The sequence below is a fragment of the Macaca nemestrina genome, chromosome 5 (genome assembly GCF_043159975.1).
Source record: "Macaca nemestrina isolate mMacNem1 chromosome 5, mMacNem.hap1, whole genome shotgun sequence".
Taxonomy (NCBI): domain Eukaryota; kingdom Metazoa; phylum Chordata; class Mammalia; order Primates; family Cercopithecidae; genus Macaca; species Macaca nemestrina.
The window spans coordinates 92,564,693-92,585,188 of record NC_092129.1 but is presented as its reverse complement, the minus strand read 5'-3'; the positions used below and the strand labels follow the sequence as shown (position 1 = coordinate 92,585,188).

The 20,496-nt window shown below is 37.4% G+C and overlaps 1 long non-coding RNA gene across 1 annotated transcript in view; it reads left to right on the top strand.

Annotated features, from left to right (window-relative positions):
* LOC105492200 (uncharacterized) overlaps positions 1–9,095 on the top strand; it is a 29,413-nt gene extending 20,318 nt beyond the window's left edge. Inside the window, exon 3 of the long non-coding RNA XR_011623073.1 lies at positions 8,822–9,095. This is a non-coding gene — a long non-coding RNA (uncharacterized lncRNA). The remainder of the gene's footprint in view (positions 1–8,821) is intronic.
* The last annotated feature ends 11,401 nt before the right edge of the window (positions 9,096–20,496 follow it).

Below are 20,496 nucleotides of genomic sequence, written 5' to 3'. Positions count from 1 at the left end.
TTTAAAGAACAATATTGGTATAGTGTTAAATAAACCTAATACCCATTTATCCTACTTGCGAGCTTTGTGCTAGTTTTATCATAGCCCTAATTATTAGATTTATCAACTTTTAAATGAATTTGTTTATTTATCAAGGAATTTATTACTTCCAAGAAAAAAACAAACAAACAGCATGTGAAGAAAAAAAAAAAGGCAAAGTATGGTCATGGTAGAATATTAACATTTTTATTATTAAATATTTATTCTTAAAATATTTAATATATTAAAATATATGTCATAATAACCAAAGATGAATCAAGCAACAGGCTTCATGGTATCTAGAAACAAAGACTCAAAAAGACATCAATCAAAAATGAACCAAGGATATTCTCTGTGATATCTAGGGATACATGGTCTCATGCCTTCACTTCTCTTTCTATAGTGTCTTTTTATTTGTTCTCTCTGCAGATTGTTTTTCTGTGCTCACTTGCATGAAGCAGATTTTTATCAAACAAATTCTGATATTAGTAACATAGTACATTTAATAATCTGCAAAATAATCTTACACTTTACTTATTAGGTTCCTGTTCATTTTTATGTTGATAATACAATTTCAAATCATTTTATAAATATTATAGGATAAAGCAAACAAGTAATTATATTAATATTGTTAGGAATTAAACTTTAAATGTAACTGAAAAGAGATACAAATATAAGTTCAAGAAAATTAACTAACAACCTGTAATAACTAATTTAATTTGGATACTTTCATATTAACTCATAATATTTATAAAATATGTCAAAGAGATAACTGCACTTCCATGTTAATTATGAAATTGTTTACCAACAGCGAAGATATGGAATTAACATCAATCAATGAATGTAAAAAGAAAATATCGTATACATTTGTATATGTATACACATGAACACAAAAATGGCACATTATTTAGCTTAGAAAAGAAAATCCTGCAACTTGCAACAGAATGGATAAACACGAAGAACATTATGCTAAGTGAAATAAGCTAGGATAGTAATGTATGATGTCACTTATACATGGAATGTAAAACTTTGAACTTATAGAAACAGAAAGTGTCATGGTGGTTACCAGGGATCGGGGGAAGGTGGAAGATTGAGATGAAAGATATTGGTCAAAGGATACAAGATTTTAGTTAGACACAGAATCAAAATCATTCAAATGGCTATACTGCCAGAAGCAATTTATAGATTCAATGTTATTTCTATTACGCTACCATTGACATTCTTCACAGAACTAGAAAAAACTATTTTAAAATTCAGACGGGATAAAAACAAAAGCGCATGAATAGCTAAAGCAATCCTAAGCAAAAAGAACCATGCTGGAGGCATCACAATACTTAACTTCAAACTATACTAGAGGACTACAGTAACCAAAACAACATGTTTCTGTACTGGTACAGAAACAGACGCATAGACCGATGAAACAGAATTGAGAACCCAGAAATAAGACCGTACCCCTACAACTATCTGATCTTCAAAAAACCTGATAAGAACAAACAATGGGGAAAGAATTCCCTATTCAATAAGTGGTGCTGAGATAACCGGCTAGTCATATGCAGAAGATTGAAACTGGATCCCTTCCTTATACCATATACAAAAATTAACTCAAGATGGGTTGAAGACTTAAATGTAAAACCACAAACTATGAAAACTCTGGAAAGCAATACCTTTAAGGACATAGGCACAAGCAAAGGATTCATGAGGAAAATGCCAAAAGCAATTGCAACAAAAGCAAAAATTGACAAATGTGATCTAATCAAACTAAAGAGCTTCTGCAAAACAAAAGAAAACATCAACTTAGTAAACAGCCTATAAAATTGGAGAAAATTCTTGCAAACTATGCATTTGACAAAGGTCTAATATTCAGCATCTACAAGGAACTCAAATTTACAAGAAAAAAAAAAAACAAAATGTGAGCAATGAACATGAACAGACACTTTTCAAAAGAAGATATACATATAGCTAACTCATATGAAAAAATGCTCAATATCATTGCTTATTAGAGTAAGGCAAACCAGAGCCACAATTTGATACCATTTCACAACAGTCAGAATGGCTACTATTAAGAAGCAAAAAGAAAAAATAAACAGATGCTGGCAAGGTTGTGGAGAAAAATAAACACTTATACAATGCTAGTGGGAGTGTAAATTAGTTCAACCATTGTGGAAGACAGTGTGGTGATTTCCCAAAGACCTAAATGCAGAAATACTATTTGACTCAACAATTCTATTACTGGGTATATACCTAAAGGAATATAAATAATTCTATTATACTATAAAGATACATGCACATGTATGTTCATGGCAGCAATATTCACAAAAGCAAATACATGGAATCAATCTAAATGTCCATCAATGACAGATTGAATAAAGAAAATATGGAACATATACACCAAGGAACACTATGCAACCATAAAAAGAATGAGATAATGTCTTTTGCAGGGACATGGATGAAGCTGGATTCTGTTCTCCCTAGCAACAAACATACGAACAGAAAACCAAATACTGCATGTCTTCACTTATAAGTGGTAGCTAAATGATGAGAACACATGGACACATAGAAGGGAACAACACACACTGGGGCCTATAAGAGGGTGGAGGGTGAGAGGAGGGAGATCAGGAAAAATCACTAATGGTTACTAGGCTTAATACCTGGGTGATAAAATAATCTCTACAACTCACCCCCATGACAAGTTTACCTATGTAACAAACCTGCACATGTACTCCTGAACTTAAAAGTTAAAAAAAAAAGAATCAAGTGAATGAAAGAAGGACAGAATGGAGAGAGAGACAGAGAAGGAAAGGTTGAAGAAATAAAAAGTCACAAGCTCTTCAGGACCCTCAGGTGGAAGGACTGCTCAAGTTTGGGCGTTCAGTGCTGCAGTGAGCTGTGATCGGCACTCTAGCCTGTGCAATAGAGTGAGACCCTGTCCCCCAAAGAATAAGAAAAAGAAAGCCATGATTTTCTTAAAAAAAAAAACAAGAATAATAAAAGCAAATTAATATAAAACAAATATTCATCTTCAGAAGTGGTTACAACACCAATTTCTTACTCTAAAAATTGATAATTAAATGGAAACCAGACATTTACTTTGTGTAATGAGAAGACACAGTGAATCCCAAGTGGTGAGGAAAATGTTTTTACAGAACAACATTAGCTAATAAATTCTTTTTAAAAAGACATTTTTCAACTGTTAATGAAATGATTGACTCAGGCAAAAATTATCATTCACCTAAAATTGAAGAGGAATTATTTTGGAGAAGAGGATTCACGTGATCACTAAATGTCACTTCCAGATTATTTGCAATTTGAAAAATATTTTAAAAAATAATGGAGAACATTTGGTGGTCACTGCCTTAGTGAAGTAATCAAATTTATCATCACCAACAGGGGGAAAGTTAACAATAACTGTTTTCTGCAGAATTCAATAAATAGTATATTTCCTAAGAAGTATAGTGTGTTCCGCTACAATACAAACCTTTATGAAGCTAATTAGCTTATACTGACTGGAAAAATTGGAAAATAATATCAGTAAAACATAGATGGTGTGCTGATTCAAATATTACTGTTCCTAGCCAAGAAGAACCAAAATAGCAGGAGTAGAATTGTTACCTCAAGCAATATTGCCAGAGAAAATCCTGACACAGAGAAGACAAGCTCAATGCTTGATGTGAAAAGTTATCTGCACGTACAGGACCAGTCCATAATACAAGTAGGTGTATTCAGATGAGGGCTGGGGGATACAAATGGAACACCATCAAAATTTGCTGTGATCTTTTGAGGAGTGTCTGTTCATGTCTTTTGCCCACTTTTTAGTGAGGTTATTGGTTTTTTGCTTGTTGAATTGTTTAAGTTTCTAAACATATGAAAAAAATGCTCAACATCACTGATCATCAGATAAATGCAAATAAAAGCCAAAGTGAGAAAACATCTCACACCACTGAGAATGATTATTATTAAAAAGAAAAACAACAGAGGCTTGTGAGGCTAGAGAGGAAAGGGAATGCTTATACACTGTTAATGGGAATGTAGTTTAGTTTAGCACCTGTTGAAAGCAGTTTGGAGATTTCTCAAAGAACATAAAAGACAAATACCATTCTACCCAGCAATCCCATTACTGGTTATATATACAAAAGAAAATAAATTCTTATCAAAAGTACACATGTACTTGTATGTTTATGACAGCACTGTTCACCATAGTGAAGACATGGAATCAACCAAGGTGATTATCAAAAGGGGAATGGATTAAAAAAAATGTGGTAGATATAGACCATGGAATCCTATGCTGCCATGAAAGAGAACAAAATCATGTACTTTGAGGCAACAGCATGGATACAGCTGGAAGCCATTATCCTAAGTGTATTAACAGAAGAACAGTAAACCAAACAACACATGGTCTCATTTAAAAGTGGGAGCTAAACATTGTGTACTCATGGACATAAAGATGGAACAATAGATTACGAGGGCTAACAGGATTGAAATACTGATGAGTAGTATCCTCACTGTCTGGGACACAGGATCATTTGGACTGCAAACCTCAACATCATGCAACATACCCATGTAACAAGCCTGTACAGGTACCTCCTGAATCTACAAAAAAAATTTTGACTTGTTTTTTTTTTTTTTGAGAATTTACTGCAATCTTGGAAAAATTTTTCTTCAAAGTCTTCCAAAAGCATTTTAACTTTTTATTTATATTTAGAAATTCAAGCCATCTAAAATGAAATCTTGCATATGGTCTGACAGGTGCCAACATTATTTATATATATATATATATATATATATATATATATATATATATATATATATATATATATCCAGTTTAGGTGGCATTATTTATTGAGAAGATGAAGCTTCCTCTATGGCTCTACCGTTTCTCCTTTGTCATAGATTAGGTTTGTCCATTTTTGTGGGTTTGTTTGTAAACCCTGTATTCTGTTCCACTGGTCTATTTATCAACCCTTGTTTCAATCCACACTGTTTACTTAGTAAAGTGTTATAAGATGATTTTTAGCTCGTAGTATAAAATCTCTGATTTGTAATTATTCGAGATTGACTTTATTATTTCCTGCTTTGTGTTTCTACATAACTTTTAGAATCAGCTTGTCATTTCCCATCCCCTGTAAAAAACACTACCATTTTTATTGGGATTATGTTGCATCTATATATATGAGAGAATTGTCTTCTAATTTATAAATATAGTACATCCCAATTTATTTATCTGTTCTAGTATCTCTTAACAGTGGTTTATTTTCTACTTGACGTTTCGACTTAGCCTTCATTAGATCCACGCCATTATAAATGGTATCATTAAAAAAAAAAAAACAAAAAAAACTTTCTAATTGTTTGTTGCTAGTATATATGTAACTACAATTTATTTTTATACTAGCTTCATGTCCAGTAGAGTGATCAGCTCAATTAACTAATCCCAATAATTTGAAGTAATTTTTTTAAATTTTCTATGAAAAAAAATCATGTCTGCACATAAGTTGATTTTTATTTCTGCAATATAATCATTTGGCTTACAGGCCAGGCTTTGCCAGATAATTATTAACAGGTCATAGGAGATATCCTTATGTCATTACAGAAGTCATATATCTTCCCTTATTTCACCATTAAATCTGATATTTCTTTTCATTTTTAAAATAAATGCCTTGTTTCAGACTAGAATATATCTTCCTTTATTTCACCATTAAATCTGATATTTCTTTTCATTTTGAAAATAAATGCCTTGTTTCAGACTAAGAAAATTCTATTTTATTTCTAGTTTTCTGTTATTTAATATTACAAATGGGTTTTGAGATGATTATGATAATTCTCCTTTTTTGTTAATTTAGAAAATTGTATTAATTGATCTAAAAATTTTAAGTCACCCCTGAAGTCCTGGAATCGATTCATTTTTTTAAAATTACACAGTGTATTTTTATTAATTGATAAATTTTTCTTGATAATATTTTGTTTATCATTGTACCTAGTCATGAAAGATATTATATTTTTAGGATGTTGGTATCAAGGTTATGCTGGACTCATAAAAATAATGTGGTATATTCTCAGTTTATAAAACTGGCTATTTAGGACTGGTATAATTTATTATTTGTTTAAAGGTTTTCATATGGAGTTTCTTCTGGATATGGAATTTTATTCAGATAATTGTTTTAATTAGATTCAATTCTAATAGGTTTCGAAATTTCATTCTAATTGGGTTTTTTATTTCTTCTATCAGTTTTGGAAATCTGTGTTTTTTCTTAGAATTTTATTTAATTTTTTCTATTTATTGGCATACATTTGTTTATAATATTCTGATTTTTTTGATTATGTATTCCCACAGTCACCCTGTGAAACAAACTACCTTAAGATTTACCGGCTTAAAACAATATATACTGCTTTGTGTGGATGGGTGTTTTTTTTGTTTTCGTTTTTGTTTTTTGATCTGATGAACTACATAAATTCATTAATTTTAGTTTAAATGTAGATTTGTTTGGATTTTCTCTGTGAAGACATCAATTTATGTGAAAATAGTGAAAATTTTCTTTCTCCCTTTTCACTATTACGTTTACTTATTTATTTATTTAATTTATTTTTCTCGAATTTGTGTTTTCTGCTTGGCAACATGACACAGTTCTTGTAGTCTGAGCTGGACTTGGAGGGATCATTTATGCAGCAGCAGTCATTGTGTTAAGCTGAGCAGCACTGCTTTTCTTGGCTGTGCCCTCTTACATTTCTGGAGCCTCTGCTATGCCTTTATTGCTTGAATGGCTCTGCTTCACATGGTTTCTCATCCATGTGGACCAACTTGAGCTTGTTCATAAGCAGAAAGTAGGGGCCTAACAGAAAGAGGGAGAGAGAGTAGAAGCGTGGAAGGCCTTTTGAGACCTTTGCTTAGAACTCACACATCAGCATTTTACACCACATTTTGTCAGTCAAGAAAACTACAAGACCAACTTCAAAGGATGTGGAAGTAGAATCAACCTTTCTATAGGAGTACCTGCAAAGTCACATTGTGAAAGAAAAGATAGAGGGGAAAAGCATAGAAGCCATTTTTGCAGTCAATCTACCATACTCATTTTCTTTTCATTTTTGTTGATGTAATGTTTTTATCCTTTTCATTGTTAATATTTGTGCCCTTTTAATACCTATTTTTAGTCCAGTTTTATGGGATTGTGAATGTTAATTTTTTAAAAAAAGGAAAATTGGACTTGTAAATTATGTTTTCTCATTTGTTGACTTTCTAGTTCATGAAATTCTGCTCTTTTTAAAATAATATTTGTTATTTCCTTTTTCAATTTTTTAATCTTTTTTATTTTTATTATTTCCATTTTCAATTTGGGGGAGCATTAATTAGCTGTTTTAACTTTTTTTTTTTTTTTTTTTTTTTGAGACGGAGTCTCGCTCTGTCGCCCAGGCTGGAGTGCAGTGGCCTGATCTCAGCTCACTGCAAGCTCCGCCTCCCGGGTTCACGCCATTCTCCTGCCTCAGCCTCCCGAGTAGCTGGGACCACAGGCGCCCGCCAGCTCGCCCGGCTAGTTTTTTGTATTTTTTAGTAGAGACGGGGTTTCACTGTGTTAGCCAGGATGGTCTCGATCTCCTGACCTCGTGATCCACCCGTCTCGGCCTCCCAAAGTGCTGGGATTACAGGCTTGAGCCACCGCGCCCGGCCCTGTTTTAACTTTTTACAAACATTTTTAAGTAACTGACTTAAACGTACTTTTTTGCAATATATACATTTCAAAATATTTTCTACTTTCCAATGTTTTCTACCTTGACAAATAAGCTACTTATGTGAGTCTCTTTTTTCTATCATAGTTACGAATTTTATTATTTATTTTTCTTAGTTTTATGAGCCTCATGCTAAATTATTAGGTTTGAAAATTTTTGAGTAAGAACTGGATATTAGATGATTTTAGGAAATTACTGCTAATTTTATTAGGTTTGCAAATGACCTTTATATAGGCAAATATCTTATTCTTAGAAAATGCAACATGAAGGATTTAGAGAAAAAGAAATCTGACATCTGAAACCTATGAGCAAATGTATAAAACAAGATGTGCTAAAACAATTGAGTACATAACATGTATATAATATAGTTAAAATTTAACAATTACTGAATCTAGACATCAGGTATACAGATATTACAGTATAATTCCTATAATATTTCTGTATGTTTAAAGCTGTCATAACAAAAAATGTTGGGAAAAATTTAGAAATGATGTGAACCTCTTTCTGAACTTGTTTTTTAGAGATCTCAACATGTTGATTACAGGTAGTAAAGGCTTCTTACTGAGGAATGGGTGTGTTTCTTTTTGTGTGCTAATACTGCCAATCCAGCAATTAAATTAATTATTTTCTCAAAATCTTGCCTAGTATTTTGATAAGTACTTATCTAACCCACATATTTCTGTATTACTAATCCATTTGGACTATCCTATAGAAGAAAGTATTTGGTTCTCCAATTTTACAACCTTAGTGGTCATATAGTGTTGAGTGACAACAGATGAAAACTTCTTATTTCCCAATTTAAGACGTAAGGCCAGCTTGACCCAAAAGTAATTCTACATCCTTTATGTTTTCTCTGAGAATGTATTGCAATTCCAACACAAGTAATAAATGCTGATATCTGGGTCTTGTTTAATTTCAATGACCATAAGCCTGCTCAAGTTTGCCCAAGTAAAGTGAGATTTATTAAGCACATATTAATAAAATAAAAGCCGATTAGGGCATCAGAAAGAAAAAAGGTGGACCATCATATTTTGATAATAGATTGGTTTTAGCTTTTTTCTCTGTCTTAACTATCTTCTTATCTTTTCAGAATCTTTGTCTCCAGTTTGTCAGAAGAGACTATCTGATTGATTCAATCAATTGATGGATTGGTCATCATTGGAAGAGTGTTCTTCCTCATCCATTCAGATGTCCTTATGTGAGAGGGAGGACATATATTACATATTCAAATGGGAAAACCATAGTGGTTTTCAATTCTAAACTGGAAAAGCAAAATAATCATGTCAGCATTATATGAATTTAGCTATTGTTTTATAATAAATGATAGGAGCATTTTTATCTTATCTTGTTTGTGTCATGATCAGCTGTCAGGAATAGGAGGCTTCCCTGTATATTAGTTCATTGGTATTATAAGAAATGCCTCAGACCTTCATCAAGATATAACAAAGTGTTTAGATAAAATAGAACCTCAGCAATAATAGAATTGTAATTACAGCAATAATAGAATCTTCTCAGTTATCTGATCCATGAGTTTGCCACAGGAATTTTCTTGAAGTTATGCAAAAGATGAGAGAAAAGATTTGCATTCACATCTATCATTCTACAATAACACGAGTCATGGGAACTTGTTGTATCTTAAGGAAGGTTTGAATAGATGCACTCTGGTTGGACCCACCTATCTCATGGAAGCAATTTATTCAATTTAGTAAACATATATCTATTACAACCTAAAAATGTTATGTTTTGTGGTAGGATTAATTAAAAAATCAATATCCTCATATAACTTAAATTTTTTATGATTATAAAATACACATTAATTTGTGAACAATGGTGTTAATATGTGAAAAACTGTTAATATTGGTGATATAAAATGTAAAAGAGTAGTTCTTAGCATGAATTTTTAAGTAACTTTTCTAGGCATGATAAATAATGGACTTTACAAATGCATAAGTTTTGGATAAATAGAGAGGAAGAGGGAAACACAAAAAGAATGGAGGAATGCCATAAGTGAAGTGCAATGAATTGAAGATAGGGCACTATGAGACTATAGGATAAAATGGTATTATTTTACAATAATTTTTGGAAAAAAGTAAATTAAACATATCCTCTCAACCATAACTTTATGGAAAATGCTGTTGTGCTTTGTGGACTCAGGATTGAAAAATTATGCAGAAAAATTCTGATGAATCTGAAAGAGATTTTTATTTCTTTGCTAGTCTAACTGAAAACTTAATGACTCAATCAAGATATGTCATTTTGTGATTCAATATTATTTATTTTCTCAAATACAATCCAAATACTAAAACAAGCACAAAGACATACTATGGATTATGTTCACTGCTTCTTGGGAAAAGTACAGTGAATGGTTTTACTCAATTATATGTTCATTGTTTTTCAAATGTTATAATAAAAATCTAATAAAAACCCTATTAAATAATGTGTTTTCATTAAAAATATCACAGTTTCTAGGGGTCTTTTTATTTAAAGCATTAAGAGTACTTTGGCCTATTTTTCCTAGGAAACTTGATAACCCTGAAAATTCCTTTTCATAGGAGATCATAAGTTCATGTTAAGTAGTAAAATGTATAATTTATAGTGAAAGCCTATGCATTGAAAAATAATTCTTATATTTAATCTCCCACTAGTGCTCTAGAATTTGCAGATATTTGTATCAGTATTCTTCACAATTTTATCTGTCAAATGGAGTGTAGTGAGCATTAAATGAGATATTTGCATAGATTTAAATATGTGAACCAGTGTAAGCAGTTAACACACAGACGCTGCTGTAATAATCCAAATCAAAATCTAATGACAAAGTGTATGCCTAGGGTACAATTTTAACACTATTAATGTGATGACAAAGATAAAGCATAGTATTATTACATTATAATCCAGCCACATTCCTACTCTTCTCTTTAGACATTATTTTACATCTATCCTATTTCCTTATAAGTAATGATCTAGCTCTATCAGTGTTCCTTTTTGAAATCTCTTTTTTCTCTAGTGAAATTATTACTCATCAAAAAGTATTCATTCAGTACTTAAAATGTGAGCATATAAATACAAGTTTTAAGTGGTTCAAAGTACATATACATCGGGAGAACCCGTTCCCAATGTTTAACATGGGTTCTTTTCTATTTCCTAAGTGTCTCGGCTGGTTTGAGAAATAAAGGGAAAGAGCATGAGAGAGAGAAGTTTAAAGCTGGGTGTCCGAGGGAGACATCACATGTCGGCAGGATCCGTGATGTTCCCTGAGCCGTAAAACCAGCAAGTTTTTATTAGCGGTTTTCAAAAGGGGAGGGAGTGCACGAATAGGGTGTGGGTCACAGAGATCACATATTTCACAAGGTAATTAAATAACAAAGCAAATGGAGGCTGGGTGAGATCACAGGACCACAAGATGGGGCGGAATTAAAATTGCTAATGAAGTTTTGGGCACGCATTGTCATTGATAACATCTTATCAGGAAACGGGGTTTGAGAGCAGACAACCTGTCTGACCAAAATTTATTAGGCAGGAATTTTCCTCCTCCTAATAAGCCTGGGAGCACTACAGGAGACTGGGGCTTATTTCCTCCCTTCGGCTTAGACCGTAAAAGGCAGCACGCCTTAAAGGGACCGTCTATAAGCCTACCTTCAGGGAGCATTCTCTTTCTCAGGGATGTTCCTTGCTGAGAAAAAGAATTCAGCAATATTTCTCCTATTTGCTTCTGAAAGTGGAGAAATATGGTTGTGTTCCATCTGGCTCACCGGCAGGCAGTTCAAAGTTACCTCCCTTGTTCCCTGAACATTGCTGTTATCCTGTACTTTTTTTAAGACGCCCAGATTTCATATTGTTCAAACACACATGCTCTACAAACAATTTGTGCAGTTGACACAATCATCACAGGATCCTGAGGCAACATTCATCCTCCTCAGCTTACAAAGAAGATGACAGGATTAAGAGAGTAAAGACAGGCATAGGAAATCACAATGATATTGATTGGGGAAGTGATAAGTGTCCATGAAGTCTTCACAATTTATGTTCAGAGACTGAAGTAAATACCAGCATAAGAAATTATAAAAGTATTAATTTGGGGAACTAATAAATGTCAATGAAATCTTCACAATTTATGTTCTTCTGCCACGGCTTCAGTCGGTCCCTCTGTTTGGGGTCCCTGACTTCCCACAACACATATACATTCTCTGTTGGAATTTGAAGATGTGACTTGACCTCTAAGTTGACCTTTAAGGGTTCTGAACAAATTGAGGTAAGATAGGTTCAGCAATGGTCCAAATATTAGCTTTTCTATGGATTAGAGAATAAGTCACTACTGTATTACGGGGAGGGGTTAAAGCCTGTAAGAGGTGCAGGAAGACTTATACTCTCTTGGAAGAGCAGAGATTACAGGGAGAGATTTCTTTATCATAGATGCAGAAAATAGAAAGGGCATATTCTCCTATACTATTATGTCTGCTTATATTTGGGAGATAAGATATGTATCCCAGTTTCTTAGTGATCAAGAGACCATTTATACCAAAAGGGATGCTAAATATACTTCTGAGGCTTAAACATGAATAATTCTTCTTGCATGACTGTCATAATTTACTCTGACCTGTCTCATTTCAATATTAGTAATTTCAGCAAAATTTAAATCTATATACTATTTTAATATATTTCTACTCTTGAAACTCTAAGAGACTATTGTTTTGAGTGAATCTGTATTTTCTTCTTTTGTTCCAAGGCCAGGCAACCCTTTTCTTTGAGAAGTGTCTAAGGAGTCCCATTATAGCAAGGCCCACTTTGAGTATTCTTAGACATTACGACTAGTCCTTAAATTAGAAGAATTTCATGATCAGTTGAAGTAAGCTATTCTTTCTTTTTAAATACATGGATGCTTCCTGGGGATTTTGCATAGGAATATTATTATCATATTATTTGTAACCTGTGTGAACATAACACAACGAACATTTCGAAAAATCAATTCCTTTCATCCTCGACTTTCTGGTTAATTAGATTTAACTATTTTTTCATTTTGTTGATACACTTTAAATTTTGTTTTAATATCAATAATTTATCATTCATTTACAGATTTCTTTAAACACTGGAGGTAAAGATACTAGTAACATAATATGCATAATTTACTAATGGTGACTGTATCTGATAAAATGAATTCAGCTATGGAAAATCTGACTCAGACTGCTCCAACAACAGAGAATATGTTGGCTCATCAATGGAAGTCAAAAGATAGGGTACATTTCAGTGACAGTTTAGAGTTTATTTCAGTGTCCTGGTGTGTGTGTGTGTGTGTGTGTGTGTGTGTGTGTGTGCACGCGTGTGTATGTGTGTAATCTTAATTGCGCATGTTGGTTTAAACTTCAGGCAACATTTCTCAAGGTGGCTCTAGTTTTCACATTTCACACTCTATAGCATGCAGAGGAAGAGAGAATGCTTTGTCTTAACACTCCAAGAAAACTCTGAGATTCCTCATGATTGGAATGTTTACAACATGTCTGCCCCTATGCTGCTCATGAGTATGGAATATACTGGTTAACTTAAGTCAAGTATTGCCTATCTTAGGAAATGTGGGTTTGGGCAAGTATATACAAGGCTTGGCTGTGTGCTTAAACTTAAGATATCTTAACTAAACTGAAATTTTTATTATTAAATGGGAAAGGGCTGCAAAAGTGATCAACCTGCTCACTACAACCAATCTTCTTTTGAAACAAAATCTTTTGTCCAGTGTCTTTTCTTTATGATAAAAAGCAGCTTTATTCCACATTGCACAAAGAACAAGAACTGCTCTGTTAGCGTGGATAATGTTTTGCTTTACAAATCTTACAAGTACATATTTAATTAATATCATGATCCTTCACATCCAACTTAAACTCTTGGGCTAATTATCTCAAGGGTGATCCATTAGATGACTGGGGACAGCATTCAAGGTATCAAGATCTATTGATTATTTGTTCAATGTGTTCACAGTGGTGGTGTTTTTAATTTCAATTAGAATGTAGTATCTTATGCTTTCAAAAATTGTGTTTTAAAAGTAATATTTTATAACTATCTTTCAAATATTTTTATGTTTCCATTCCTGGAAAAGGCATTATAGGTTGAAATGACGGATCTCAGATCTGATGTCCCCATAGAAACAATATTATAACAGGAAGTTATGTTCCACGACAAGTGCCTGATGAATATTTTTGTTTTATTTTATAAATGGCTAGAAATAAACTATCTTATCAACTCTCAAATCACATATAAAAATATACTTATAAGAGCAATAGTATGATATTTTTCAGTGTGTTTATTGAATTGGACAACATGGTATCCACATATATAACATTTTGTAAATTCTGAGATAGAATTCTAGAATTTTTTTAAGAAATGAGGTAAAAGAAACATTAATTGGGAACACAGAAGTTAAATGAATCATTTGGAGCAATTTTTTCAGGAAATTTCAAGATATTTTTAGGACTCTCAGGGATAGCTGCTGGACTTTGAGTATTCATTTATTTAGAAGCTGGTTTATGGATGCTTATTTTTATAGCTTCTACTGATAATTGAGATATCTTCCATAGCAAACAAAAGCTTAGGTTCGTCTGTGTTTGACATTGTATTCTTTTCTTCAGCAGTGACTTTATAGCATAACTGTGTTACACGTATCCCATTTCAGAAAAGTCACACAAAGTGCAGTGTTGTAATGACAATATTTTGATTTTTTTTTATTTTACCTAGTTTTTTTAAGCACATTTGGAAGCAAGAGGTTGTAGAGTTTGGTGGGAACTTTGAGATCTTCCTGTCCAATTGTACATCCATTGTGAATTGCTTCCCCCACAGAATAAATAATTATGTTCAAGTGTCAGAAATCCAGTTCAAGCTAACTGAAGTCAACAACAGGGTTTTAATTGCCTCACAGAGCTAAAGAAGCAGGAATGGAACTGACTTCTTTAGCCCCCCCAAACCCCCTCTGCTGGTCTCCCACACAGCCCGAGCCTCCCCTATGGGTGCCGCCCCCTGCTCCGTGGCACCCAGTCCCATCAACCACCCAAGGGCTGAGGAGTGCAGGGGCTCAGCACCAGACTGGCAGACAGCTCCACCTGTGGTCCCAGCACGGGATCCACTAGGGGAAGCCAGCTGGGCTCCTGAGTCCGGTGGGGACTTGGAGAAGTTTTATGTCTAGCTGGAGGATTATATATGCACCAATCAGCACTCTGTACCTCGCTCAGGGTTTGTGGATGCACCAATCAGCACTCTCTATCTAGCTAATCTGCTGGGGACTTGGAGAACTTTTATGTCTAGCTAAAGGATTATAAATGCACCAATCAGTGCTGTGTCTAGCTCAAGGTTTGTAAATGCACCAATCAGCACCCTGTCAAAACAGACCAATCAGCTTTCTGTAAAATGGACCAGTCAGCAGAATGTGGGTGGGGTCAGATAAGGGAATAAAAGTGGGCTGCCTGAGCCAGCAGTGGCCACCTGCTCTGGTCCCCTTCCATGCTGGGGAATGTTTATTCTTTCGCTCTTTGCAATACATCTTGCTGCTGCCCACTCTTTGGGTCCACAACACCTTTATGAGCTGTAACACTCACAGCAGAAGTCTGCAGCTCTACTCCTGAAGGCAGTGAGACTACGAACCCACCGGGAGGAAAGAACAACTATGGATGTGCCACCTTTATGAATTGTAACGCTCACTGCGAAGGTCTGCAGCTTCACTCCTGAGGCCAGTGAGACCACAAACCCACCAGAAGGAACAAAGTCAGTGTAACGTAATGGGGAGCCGAGCAAGAAGACATGAGGCAGATGAGAACAGAGGTAGCCTTTGTTGGGCTCGTGGGCGAGGTTCACTGGTCCCCTAGGAGGAGGGCTGAGGAAGTCGCTCTTGGGGTGGGTACCGGGGGCCTTTTATAGGGCAAGGTAGGCGGGATTTGTAGGTTTCGGTTTTCCTCAGTTAGGTTTCAATCTCTGAGGAATGACGTGTCCAGGAGCTTGCACAGAGCGGGGGTTTTTTGGCGGGCACAGGCTTTTTTCGCACGCTGAAAGTCTTAGCAGGAATTGAAGGGCGGGGAGTCCTAACAAAGGGCCAGCCATGCTGGGTGATACAGCCATGTTGCATCTAGATTCCTGCCTAACATTCTGACCTCTTTCTAATAAGAAAAGGAGGCAACGTATTCATCTGGCTGCTTCCTGCTGATATAGGTCATTGTGGGGTTCTTCGGAGGTCGGAACTTGGGTATAGCGATGGAGTAGCATCTGAATGAAAGTGACCTGGGAGACTTCCTTTATGCGGTCCTGGACGAAGCGGAGGACACAGGGTGCTATGAGTAGCAAGAAGCCAATGATTAGTAAGGAGCTTAGAAAGGGTAGGACCTAACCGGCTGTAGATGACTGACACAACCTAAATGAGGGCCCCGATCCAAGGTTTCTCTGGTGGAGTCCTGGGGACTGAAAACCAGGAGTGAGGTATCAGCCTGGCGAGGTTTATTAGCTGAGAGGAGAGGAAAGAGGAGCACGAGGTGCGAGGAGGGGTTGGGCCAGAAGTGAACTGAGGCCTTTAGCTTGGAGAGGAGGTCTCGTCCTAACAAGGGGACTGGGCACGAAGGAATGATAAGATATGAGTGCGAGAAGAGGGAGCCATCCAGGCGGCAAGACAGAGGAGGAGCCTGGTGGTAGGTGGAGGGAGTGCCATCAATTTCTATGACCGTGACAGCGGAGGAATGGCTAGGGCCACTGGAGGAAGGCAAAACAGAGTAGGCAGCCTCCTGTGTCCATAAGGAAGGATATGGACTTACCCGCTGCCTGGAGCATAACCTTAGGCTCGGCAAGAGTAGGAGGGATTTTCCAGCCTGGGTCTTTTAATCTTTGTCGGTGAGGAGATGGAAGGCACCTCCAGTACCCAGAGGAGAGTCGTTACGTGGAGGCGTAGCGACCGTCCTCAGGTTGGGGCAGTCTGACTTCCAGTGGCCCATCTGTCTACAGCTCGGACAAGGGAGAGTTGGTTCCTCCAGGTGGGGGCACTGCTTGGCCCAGTGGCCTTCATTGCCGTACTTGAAGCAGGCACCAAGTGGCGCTTGGGGAGTACCTCTTCTCTGAGAGCTCCTGGAGCCAGCCAGCCTCAGGGCTGCTACCAAGGCCTGGGTTTGGAGTTGTACCTTCTGTTTTAACCTGGCCTGTCGCTGGGCCTCAGCTGCTTCCTTCCTGGAGTTGTAGACCTTGAAGGCCAGTTTGACTAAACCCTGGATGGGAGTTTGAGGGCCGTCCTCCACCTTTTTTAATTTATTTTTTCGGATATCTGGAGCCAACTGAGAAGTAAAGTAGGTGGGCAAGACAGTCCTTCCTGCAGGGGAGGCAGGGTCAAGGCGGGTGTATTGAATGAGTACCTCAGTCAGTCAGTTAAGAAAAATGGCCGGATTTTCATTTGAGCCTTGGACAATCTCCTTTAATTTATTAAAGTTGACCAACTTATTGGAGGCTGCCTGCATGCCGGCAAGAAGGCACTGGACCATCATGTCTTGGTGGCAGCGGCCTGCCCTGCCTAACCTGGTAGTCCTAGCCGGGCTCGGCCAAGGGCACTGCCTTGGTGCCGACTGGCATGATGGGGTCAGTTAAATGAACCTGGTCAGCATGCTGCCTGGTTGTCACTAGGATATGCTCCTATTCCTCAGGGGACAGGGTTGAGGTCATAACAACATGGAGATGATGCCAGGTGAGGTCATACGTCTGGCATAGGTATCTGAACTCTTTGATATACAGGGTGGGGTTGGCCAAGAAAGAGCCTGCATACTCTTCAATCTTAGACAGGTCTGCCAGCAAAAACGGCATATGGACCTGGACTATTCCTTTGTGCCTGCCACTTCCTGCAAGGGGCACAGGAGGTAGGTCCTGGACCAGGTATGGGCTGAGGCAGGCGAGCAGGAGGAGGAGGTAGGAGAGACAGGGTCTGTCAGGTTTGGTGGAGACACAGGAGGAGTGGAGAGAAGGGGTGGCGCAGATGGAGACAGTGAGGGGTCAGAGTAAGGGGGGGATTGAGCAGGGGACTGAAGGGGAGGAGGAAGAAAAGCATTAGGGGGCTCAGAGAAAGAGGGGAGATTGTTCTTCTTTTGGCCTGAGGAAGAAGCTGTCGTGAGCAAGACATGGGCCAACAAACATTGGGCACAGAGGTCTGGGCGGGAGCACAAGTCCTAAAAGTCCTGAGCGTAGGGTACCTCGGACTGTTTGCCTAGTTTCCTGCAGAAGTTGGTCAGGTCTGTGAGGATGTTAAAGTCTAGAGTGCCCTCTGCAGGCCACTGAGATTGATTATCTAATTTATACTGTGGCCATGCCACTGTGCAGAAGAAAATAAGCCGCTTTCATTTTAGGTCTTGGCTGAGACCTAAAGCCTGGAAATTAGCCAAGAGGCACCCCAGAGGGGATTTTGGGTCTGATTTGGACTGGGCAGTCCCCATGATCCTGAGGTGGGCAGTCCGGAGGCAATGGGAGCATCCTCCCACTGCCACGCAGAGTGCAGGATATGGCGGCTTCTGGGGAGGTTGGATGTCTCCGAGTCCCCGGTGCTGAGGTCACAAGTGATGGATGGGGGAGGCCCTGACACGGCCGTGTTTTCGGACAGGGACTCCCGGAGCCTGAAGGACGGGGGAAAACTTACCCAGCAGTGATCGAATTGAGTCTTGGATTTGGTGAAAGGGCTCCCTGCTTGGAGAGGAGGTCCTGGCTGGGGGAGAGGAGAGCCTGCCCGAACCATCAGGGGTCTGGGGATGGGGTCTCCTCCCGGGTTTTCGGCACCAATGTAATGTAATGGGGAGCCGAGCAAGAAGACATGAGGCAGATGAGAACAGAGGTAGCCTTTATTGGGCTCATGGGCGAGGTTCACCGGTCCCCTAGGAGGAGGGCCGAGGAAGTCGCTCTGGGGGTGGGTATCGGGGGCCTTTTATAGGGCGAGGTAGGCGGGGTTTGTAGGTTTCAGTTTTCCTGAGTTAGGTTTCCATCTCTGAGGAATGACGTGTCCAGGAGCTTGCACAGAGCTGGGGTTTTTTGGCGGGCACCAGCTTTTTTCCTGCACTCAGAGTCTTAAGCAGGAAGTGAAGGGCGGGGAGTCCTAACAAAGGGCCTGCCATGCCGGATGACACCACCATGTTAGGTCTAGATTCCTGGCTAACACTCAGGACACACCATCTTTAAGAACTATAACACTCACCGTGAGGGTCTGTGGCTTCATTCTTGAAGTCAGCCAGGCCAAGAACCCACCAATTCTGAACACAGTATGACTCTTCACCTATAAAATGTGATAGAAACCCACACCATGTGCGCAATCCTAGAGAAGTGGAGAGCTATGATTAGGCTCCTCTCATCAAACCTATATGGAGTTGGGGAGAAGTGTTTCACAATATTGGGGTGCCCATAATCAGAAAAAGGGTGGAGAAATGGTGGACAATTAGAAAGATTAGATGTCCATAGTAGTTTGTAAAAATGTTGCTTCATACCTGTGGTAGGCTGAATAATGGTCCCTCAAAGATGTCCACATCTTAATCCATGGAATTTATGAATGTTATCTAAAATGGCAATGAGGATTTGGGAGAATATCCTCCATCAGCAGGAAGGTCCCTAAATGCAATCACATGTATCCTTTCTGAGGGAGGCAGAAAGAGAGAGAGAAATTTGACATGTGATGAAAGGGAGAGAGCCATTGTGACCATAGAGATAAAGATTGGAGGGATACAACCAGTAGAACCTCCAAAACTGAAAGAAATTGATTCTCCTTTACTGTCTCAGGAGGGAGCACAGTCCTGCCAACACCTTGATTTTGGCCCATTGGTACTGATTTTGGGTTTCTGGCCTCCACAATTGTGAGAGAATAAATTTTCTTTGTTTTAAGCCACCACATTTGTGATAACTTGTTACAGCAGCCACTGGAAACTAGAGCAATACCTAGTGAATTGATATTTTCCTCATTCTAATTGTTACTCACCAATTAATCCTATCTAAATGTCTCAACAACCAAAAATATGCTAATTTGTTTTTCTTTCTTCTTGCTCCTTATAACTCTCACAATTTTCTTGTTAAGGCGACATGTATTCAGTTTTGCTTGATTGCCAGTCCTTCAGGGTAATTCCACTATACCATCTTGCCCCACATCCTTTCAGGAAGGAAATATGAATTACAGTTTAACACTGGCTTCAGCAATTCTAGTTGTTTCATTTTCTACATATTGACTTATTTGATTTATACATATACACACATTAATTACACACATATAGGAAATCTGGAATACAGTAGATACTAAAATACTGTTAGATACCTATCTCAATTAATGCTTATCTTATTCTTCAAGTACATGTAGAGGTACTTCCTTTGTCAATGGTCAACATCTCTCTTAAAATATTGCATGAAATCAGTGTACAATAAACTGTATGTGGAATAATAAGCAAACAATTCAGTGGAATTCATACTTTGTCTGGAATACACACACAGGGACACACAAACACATACACGTACACCAAATTTTTATTACAAAGTATTTCAAATAATCATAAAACAGTGAGATGGATAGCAATATACCCCCAACTATCAACAGATGTTAACATTTTGTTATTTTTGATTCATGCAAAGATATGAAATGTGACAGATATATTAAAGTTAACTTTCACCATCCCTACCCATTTCCTAAATCCCTACAAAGGAACACTCACCTGAAATTGGTGTATGTCAATCTGCTATATGCTTTGGTCGCTTGGTAGATATACATGCATCCATAAACATTGTGTCATTGTTTTCTATGGTTTAAACATA